This window comes from Ascaphus truei, chromosome 6, assembly GCF_040206685.1.
Source record: "Ascaphus truei isolate aAscTru1 chromosome 6, aAscTru1.hap1, whole genome shotgun sequence".
NCBI classification, from domain to species: domain Eukaryota; kingdom Metazoa; phylum Chordata; class Amphibia; order Anura; family Ascaphidae; genus Ascaphus; species Ascaphus truei.
In genome coordinates, this window is record NC_134488.1 from 111850815 (window position 1) to 111860787 (window position 9973).

Genomic DNA, 9973 nt, shown 5'->3' on the forward strand with positions numbered 1-9973 from the left:
GAAGCACACCACCTGTCTTACAGAAACCTAGCTTCATGCGCTCCCGAACCCTGCACTGTACAATACTTGGGTTTTTATCAAGGGCTGTGAGTGACTCTGACACACAAACAGATTATGTTTCTTATGTTTTGCTTCAACCTATATATTTAACATAGAAGTCAAGGTGTTTATGTCCATCTTGCTACTAGAATTGTGCAATTATTTCCTGATTTATATGTGCCAACGCCAACTTGAATGTCCAAACGTTCATGAAATTGTGCAAAGGTGTTTCCCATTTCTATATTTGTACCTAAATAGACAACATGCAAACATGCACTGTAGCAAATAACAGTCAATGAATCACTTGTTCAATTACCTCCGTACTTTATTGGTTATCTCAAACTTTAAGAATCCATATACCCATGGTATTGATCTAAGAAATAGTCTTTTGATGTGATATTTTGTTTTTAGTACAGTAGAGACTGTTTCTCTTATATAGGGATTGGTAAATATATTGCTGATGGGAAGGATTGATATTTAAAAAATATGCTTGATAACCCATTATTTCGAAATGCAGAACTGGCCTCACATCGCAGTACTTTCAAATAGAAAGTTCCAATATAAAATACAATGTTCCAACCACAGTACAGAAATAACACGCCCTCCCCAGCTTGCATAGTAACAAAATAGAAGAGATATGCCCCTTACCTGCTGAACTATCTGGGGAAACCCTGACTTCCAATATATTATAAAAAACGTCTTCCCCGTGCAAGAGAAGATGTTAGTGCCGATTTGTTCTCCAGCACAGGGAAGGCTGCTTCACAGCATACGGAGTAAGGACTTCAGAGATAAGGAAAGAGTGGTGACTTCAGAGATAAGGAAAGAGTGGTGTGATTTTAATGCACTATATTTTTTATAACAAAGACATACGTGATGGAAACATTGACAGAAATGTGTGATACAGGAACATCCTTATCCTAGCAGTAGGGATGATAGCGTGGGCGGACAGGCAGGGAAGCCGGCACTTGGGTGAATCATCCTACTGCATGCAATAAGATTAACCCCTCTTCCTCCTAATGTCACCAGATTACACTCCGGAGCTTTTACAGAATTGTAAAAACATACAGATGCAGCGGCCATAATTTTACGAAATCACGTGGTTTATACCTCGGAATACCCAAGTGATGGTGCGGGATTACTTCCAACCATAAGACGCGAGTGCAGGCGAGTGCATAAAATGGCATTTTAGTGTTGTGGCTTTTAAACACCTGAAATTGACACAGTAGCACAGTATTGTACACATTACAATTCATTCATTTCATTGCATATAATTGCACACAATCCATAAAATTCAAACAAAGCAACCACGTTAAACGCGCGTGCCTGGGGCGATTGGTCGCGTTCATGCCGCATGGAGTACAGCAGCGCACACGAAAACGGAGCCGTGATGCCTTAAAATAATGGCCGCTGCATTTGTACTGTGTGGTCAATGAAATAAGTCAGTGGGTCAACCTACTCTCCCAGGGGGGAGGGGGAAGAATTTATTTTGTCCTTTCAATCCTCCAGCATGCCGCTCTTGGTAGAATTAATGAGGGAACATTTTTGGTCTTCAAGTTATTTTCTATGCTTCGTATCATTCCATCTTCTATTTGTTGTCTTACCCTTTCTGCTCCTGCATCCCTTCTTGTACATTGTCCCCCTTTTGCACTCTTCCTCTCTTTTCTTCCAGTGTTCCCCATATGACAGCCTAAAGGGCCAAGCGTTGAAGGAACATTGTATTATTTGTAGACTGCTGGATCAGTATGATAACTATTCCGAGATGTTGTCATGGATAATATTTCAAGGCAACATAGATGCCTTCTTCAGATCAGTCCTGGAAGAACTGAAACTTTGTGAATTACGTAAAATGATTTTTTTTTTTAAAGACCGGTGAGTACCCAATTATGTTCATATTATATATATATATATATATATATATATATATATATATATATATATATATATATATATATATATATATATATATAGTAGCACCACACTAATATAATATGATGTATAAATGTAATATAGTGAAGAAGTGAAAAACTATTGATTCAGTGCAATAGTGTAAATAATATAAATACTAAGCTATTAGTGAAGAACTGATTATAACACACAAACAGTGAATGAATTCAATAAAAACAGTATAAGAACCAGTCCTTAAGTAAAGTCCATCAGGTATTGGATAATTATATCCGGTAGGGGGGTCTCCGGCAGCTCTCAGGAGGATTAACCAAATTCAATTAGAAACCTAAAGAGAAAAAGAGAAGAGAGAGCGCACACCCCATAGAGTAAAATAGTACATTTATTGATGGGAAGGAGAGGGAGGGGCAAGAATATCACTTACAAGGGTATATAAGTATATAAAATATAGGCATTTGTGATTCTAATATATCACCGCCAAGCCGGGGTCTCCGTGTCTGTGATCCGCAGCCCAAATGTTACTTAACAGCAGCGGGGAATGACGATATACCGGAAGGCCAAAGATTACTGCTGGAAGTCCTCAAACCGATCCGTATGGAGCCTCCGCAAGGCCTCCTATGGTCTGTAGCCACAAATCTACTCCGCGCGTGATCCAGCTTGAGCACGTGCTGCGTGATGATGTAGTGTCTTTGCATAATGATGTAGTCCTGACGCGTTTTGCCGCCAGGGAGGAGGTGAGGTGCGGCGGGTGGAGGGTGTGAGGCGTGGCGGGTGGAGTGTGTGAGGCGGGATGGAACGTGGTGGTCCGCGGTGTTAGGAGGCTGTAAGGGTGAGGGCGTACGTAGCCCTGTTTGTGATGTCACCCCACCCCGCAGGCCAATCACAGTGTGAGCCGCCGCCAACCAATCAGCAACCGCATAAACCCACAAAAACTATTTTCAGTTTATATATATATATATATAAATGGTTTTTGAAGCAAAAAGTGGGTGATAATGGGGAAAGGCGGGGTTGCAGACCTGCCTAAGACATGCAGATGAGCATACAGTTATATTTACATTTGCATATATATATATATGTGTGTGTATATATATATATATATTATGACAGGCACACCTATATGCAAAAAAGTGACATTTATTGGCTCAATGTTTCGTCTGGAGTGCTGGATAAGAACACACAGTTACAGACAACATTGAGGGAGGACAAAAGAGGATTTCAGATACACTTACAGTACATGCCTGCAATTAATATTCTTTCCTGTAAGTAAGGACTTGTGGGGTTAGAGTGGGTGCCCTATCAGAGGTGCTGTGCAATGGTGTGTCCTCTTTTGTCATATTCTCAGGACATCTAAACTGCAGCTGATTCAATAGGAGGAAGGGAGGATTAAAGAAGATTTAAGATACCTTTATGTGCTTGCGATCTACCTTCAACTCTGTAAGAGAGAACTTGTGGGGTTAAAGTGGGCTCGTTTATCAGAGGTGCTGCACAATGGTTTGTCCACTTCTTTATTCTTGGGAAAGTATCTTCGGAAGAAAAGAAAAACCAAGGAGCCACTGTGTTGTTAACAGGACTGTTTTTCATCATTCAGCAACTACACGGAGAGTATCCAGTGGAGAAAGAGAACTTTCCAAACCATCTTTGTGGCCAATAGGACTGGCATTCATTGTTCCAGTTTTCCACATCTTAACGGGACTGGTATCGTTATTGTCCTGTTATTGTGCGTCAGGGATTTTATTCTGTTGTTCTATTGTTATATGTGTGTTACCTAATAAAGTTCAGGAGTAGCCTGGTATTAAAAGGGGGCCTATGACTGATAGGAGGCTGGCTTACAAGCCACTCCCCTGGGAAGGAGGGTGTTTCTCTCTAGAGGTTATTGTAAGGGTTCTGGTAGTGAGTTCTGTGCTGCCCTCCCTGCTATGTGGACACAGCAGTAAGTCTCTCCTGGATAGGAGTGGGCTGAGGCCTTGCCCTGTTAGGGGATAAGCTATGCTGAGGAGGGGTGCTCAGCTCCTCAAGCCCGGGGTACTGCCTTCAGGGAATGGAACCTGTAATGATGTACTGAACCTAATAAACTCCAGTTATACCCTATCTGGTATGATGTCTGGAGTGTGAACACTAAGAAGAGTTGCCTATGAGGTTCATCCTGGCTGTACCAGAATCCTCCTGGGCTGGAGGCGCTGTGCTGATCGAAGAACCATTACTGAGGGCCTGTCCGGATGCCTCCCTATACCACCGTGGAGATCTCAAATGATTCTGTTCTACCAAACAGGTATGCACCAGCACCAGAATACAACAGTAGCTATATGATTTCACATAGGGTGGGGAAAAGGTGCTACATACACATGCGTAGCTTCTCCATCTCTGCCTCATTCTCTCCCTCAGCCATCTTTTTTCCCCTCAACCTCTGTCCTGAAAGACAGTGTTGAAAAAGAAGAGCTAGAGCTGGAACATCTAGCTTCCTGTTCCTCATCAAAATCCTTATCCCTGCAGTTGCACATTGTGCTGAGTTTGTATCAGACTCCACTGACTCAGTATCTGATGCTGACCCTTCCATAGGTCGTTATTCTGCTGGTATCCTGCCCCTTGCACATACAGGTGGAGGAAGGCAAGGTGACTGTTCACAATCTGAAAAATATTCCTCTTCCCCCTCTACCCTCTCATTCAGAATGGGTGCTTAGTTCGGCATGGATGGCTACTCTCTGTAACCACTTCTAGTCTTGCTAACTAGTCTTTTCTTGACAACCTTTTTCACCTGGCGGTGGTCCATTTGTCCTCACTCATCATAAAAAGAGATGGGCGAAACTCTCAAAATCCATTTCCCGAATTTTCCATGCAAAATCCCGTTTTGCCGTGTAAAATCCGCCAACGGATTGTTGCAGTTTCAATCCGTGCGGATTAATCAAAAATCTGTAGAATCCAATCCGCGGATCCAGCAACCCGTGGGAAGATTTTTAAGAATTCGCCAATGGATTGCAGATTCGCAGATTGTATTGTCAATAATAATGTAAAAATCCGGAAACAAAGTGAATCGCCCTTTTTGAGATTGATCTGCGGAAATCCGCGCACCAAAGGAACCGTCCGATCTGCAGCGGATCCAAATCTGCAAAAAAAAATGTGCCCATCTCTCCTCATAAAGACCCAGTGAGTGGGATGAGGAAGATGATGGTGTTAAAACCTGCCGTACTATTTTTCTTTTTTGTACCAATTTTTTGGTACCAATTATTTTATTGCAATTAACTCAGAGTGTATATTCATTCACTCAGTCTACACTACAGTATATACCCTGCAAAAGAAGCCGTCTGCAACATCAGTGTTGGCAGCTCGGCGCGCATCCGCAGAGGCTTCCCACGCTCAGTGCGCATCCGCAGAGGCCTCCCGCGCTCGCCATGCATCCGCAGATGCCTCCCGCGCTCGGCACGCAAACGCAGAGGCTTCCCACGCTCAGTGCGCATCCGCAGAGGCCTCCCGCGCTCAGTGCGCATCCGCAGAGGCCTCCCGCGCTCGCCATGCATCCGCAGATGCCTCCCGCGCTCGGCACGCAAACGCAGAGAACTCCCGCACTTGGTGGGCATACGAAAAGGCCTCCGCAGCAGCAAAAGGACAGACACACACAGAGACATACATACACAGACACACAGACGCACACGCACAGAGACACACACAGACACACACACGTATAAATATATAAGTGCAAATAGCTAGAACAAGGGGTGTGTGTCGAGCTTCTTTGCGTTTGTCACTGAAATTGTGTTTTGATTTTTCATTAAAAACATCACCATCACAAATACAATTTCTGTGACAAAACAGTGACACAAGACAAAGAAGTTTCACTTAAAATGCGCGTGATCGGGGCACACACCCTTTTTTTTTTTTCTTTTTAAGTTTCTCAATATGTTTGGGAATTCTAATGAACAAACAAGACAATCACTATTCCCCCTTGTGGTAAAAAAAATTCACATGCAAGAATTAGGGAAGATGCCACTAAGCAAGAAGTAGTCAAATGGTACCACCATGTGGGACGTTTGGGTATAGCAGCCATATTCTTGTATTCTTGCAGCTCTGCGTAGTCAGAGCTGCCCAACAAATAAAAACAAATATGCACGAGTATATAGGGATATACAATCAAAGCGTTTTTGATCAGTTTAGATCACACAACAGTATGCTTCAAGAACTGACAGTTTTACTGATAACAATTGGGGGATTACATTATCCTCTATATGCTACGCTTATAGGTCGGCGACACGATGGTGACGTCAGGCTACAGTCGCTCCGTGGCGTCGTGCTTAATATAAGCGCACGCGACGGCAGCAATGCATTTGTTTTGACGCGACGGCGCGTCGCCGTCACTATAAACGCTGCCTAAGTGATTTCGTCATAACACAGGCACACAGAAGAATAGAAAGTTAGTGTGTCTCTGTGTATAATAATATTAATGTTTGTGTTGTGCAGCGGTGTTCTCCAACTTTTTTGCAAAGAAAAAATGACGCTAGGAAGGAGAGTTCAGGGCAGAGCTGTGATGTCTCTGGCGCAAATGAGGTGACATTTTAAGCTTAAAGTATGCACAACTTTTGGGCAACATGAAGGCGTAAAATTTCCATCAAGTTTTTGTTGGTATTAAAGACAAATGCAAGTCCTGTAGAAGCAAATCATTCTTAATGCATTTATATGCCCAAGATAATACAAAACAAATAAAGAATGAGATAATGTGTGCCAATTATACAGGAACAATGACATACTGTACCAACTTATGCCACTAATGATTTTAGGTGAGGAACTTTTTCAGTTAATTTTCAAAACAACCATTCTTTATACACAGCCCTCTTAAAAATGACTCGCTTCTTCATGGAAGCCTATGTCCTTGTATCCTTCATATCCTCTTCCTCATGTCTTAGTAACAGTTGTTCGTTACTAGAGATGAAAGAAAAAGAAAATCATCAAACTTTGAATCAACATCGAATTTGCAAGTTCCTTTCAGCCGCGGATTAGTCTAAAATATATACATTTGCTAGCAACCACTATATCAACTAATGGATATCAATTACATTTGGAAATAGATCATCCGGACCGTGAAATATGAGGTTTTGAATAGGGAGAGGAGAGAGACCTGCAGTATTTTACCAGAGGCCCAAGCACTATATATCCCCACAAACTAACTTCCAAACAGCACGTGGAGAGACACCTGGGAGATATGCTAATAGAATTTGCAAATGAAGACCCCACACCTCCTAAAAGATTTCCATAAGACCTATACTGACAAGCCAGGTCCCAAGGCACCTTGTGAGGAAGGTTGTACTGTTAAACCCAACATCTGCTAATCAGGGCAGCAGTTCTAGCAGTAAGACAAACGAGCTGCTGGGTAGCACCACAGTTGCAGCACATTTATGGCGGATTTCACAAGATCTAGTGGGTGATTCGGATGTATCCACCCAATTTGTTTAGTGCCCAATCCGCTTTCAGAAATCTGTGTGCAGATCGGATTTTCACTAATTCACCCATCTCTATTTGTTACAAAGAAAACAGGGTCCCAGCTGGTCGCTTTATGGAAAGTAGCTTTCAGAAACACACAAACTTCCTTTTACCTCTGTACCTTATGTTTGCACTCTAACTTCCTTATCAAGTGTTAACTTTCTCGGAGCAGGGCGCTCCTTACCTGCTGTACCAGTGTATGTTCATGGGGTCATTTTATTGTTATTTTATTCACATCCTATAGTACTGCACTCTGGAATATGCTTGTGTGCTAAAATGAATAATAGCATGCTACATATATGTGCCATATCATATATGTCCAGTTTACTCATTACCATCACCTTCCCACATGTTATTGTGTGGTATAAATATATGTGAGACACATCTTTCTGGAGTAGATGTCAGCAGACTAATGGCTAACATTAACATGAAAGGGCTATGGGCCATATTGTATGTATTGTGACAGAAACCAGGGGATGGTAATAAATTCCATATATAGGGCTCCCAGAATACTGAACAGTTTCTGTCCTGTTTAGGCAGAACAGGGCAGCCTCATAATACATGCACTCCATCCCACAGTTTGGCAAGTGCTGAAACTGAGGGATGAGGGATCCAGACCCGAGTTTGTTTGCTGCCTGATTTCTGTCACCTGTCCTGCTTATTAGAAATCAGGTACTTAAGACAGATTTCCTGTTTCCTCTCCCCTCTCCCCCAAGAGCCTGGAGACAGGAAGACTGCTGAAAGCAGAGAGGGGAAAAGCCTCTCCCCAAACAGGTTAAAACATTCTGCTTTTTTTGTCTAAAACTGCAAAGTTCCTTATTTTGTTGTTGGAGCTGGAAAAGCCACTTCCACCCTGAGTTAGGGAAAATCTAAGTTAAGTTATCGCTCAGGTGAGCAGCTTTTTGTTTTGATGTGTTTCTGTTGTATGCACCGTGGCAGTCTCAGTACCTGGGACTGAATAAACCAGGCATAGCCTGTTTAAAGGCACGTTACGCCTCGTCATTTAACCTACCCTAAAAGACCGTGTTCTAACAGTCCCGGACAGACGGCGGAGCCCCGGAGTAAGCCGTTTGTCACATATGGTGGAGAATGCGGGCAGAACACTAAAAGGTCTGCGGGTTAAAGAACTTTAAAAAAAAAAAAAAAGGTTTTTTTTCTCTCTCCAAACAAGATGGAAGACGTGGTGAGTGCGCTGGTACGCAATGTCGCTGTCCAGAAAGACGCGAATGCAGCCCTGCACCAGGCGAATGAAACACAGCAACAGCTGTTAATAGCCCAGCAAAAGACTAATGCAAACCAGCAAGAGACTAATGCAAACCAGCAACAGGCGAATGCAAACCAGCAAGAGACAAACCGCTTGCTGAGAGAGGAGCAACAACGGTTTGCTCAGGGCTTACAGCAGGAACTCGAGATCCTGAGGGAGACTATCACTAACCTTCCACTGGCAGAGGCAGCCCCAGTCCCGAAAATGATCAGGGCAAGCCACTACCTTCAGAAGATGGGGCCCTCGGATGATGTGGAAACCTATCTTCTCACGTTTGAACGCACGGCACAGAGAGATGGATGGCCAGAAGCTGAGTGGGCCAGTCTAATTGCACCCTTCCTAAGCGGCGAACCCCAGAAAGCTTACTTTGATCTAGAGCCAGCCGAAGCTAACGTCTATGCAAAATTGAAGTTCGAGATCCTCGCCCGCCTCGGCGTAACCACGGCTGTTCATGCCCAAAGGTTCCACGCATGGTCCTTCACGATGGATAAAGCCACCTGAAGCCAGATGTATGACCTCATCCACCTCGCTCGGAAGTGGCTACAACCCGAGATCAACTCAGCAAGCCACATCGTGGAACGGTTGGTCATGGACCAGTTCTTGACTTGACTGGACACAATAACAGACAGACACTAGCAAGGCTATAATCCTAACAAAAAGCTATTTATTAACATAGAAATACTGGGTTCCGGAGGATAAGCACTTAAGTCCAGAGGGGTAAAATTGAAACCCTACTTACAGGACAGTGGGGGCACCACGGACCTGTAGGGACCACCCGAGGCGCCCAGACCCTCGTGTGAAGCACCCGAGGCCCCTCAGACACCTGTGGGTCTGACCCGGGGCCAACCAGACAGCCGCGGGCCTACCCGTGGGGACCCCATTGTGGCCCACGGTGACCCGCGGAGACCACCTGGTGGACCATGGCGCCTGGCGGGAACCACCCGCAGCCCTCCAGACCCTGTTTGAAACCACGTGCTGGGCTACAGTAGGTCTGTGAGGTGACCCGTCAGGCCCACCGGGGACTCCCATGGGCCTGGGGTATTATCCCTGTATGTAAAATAATAAATCATGTATTTATGGGGGGGCACAGGGGGTGGGTTATGTATTTAATAAATATAATGATGTTTATTGTGGGGCTGTGTATTGTTTTTATTGTGGGTACTGTGGGTGGGGGAAGGGGGTATTGGCCCCAAGGGTATGTGGGTAGGCCTCCTGGCTGGGTATTGGGTGAGTGAGGGTGGTTAGGCCTCACGGGGTGGGGGGTAGTGGGGGAGGGTATGTAGGCCTCCCGAGTGGTGGGTG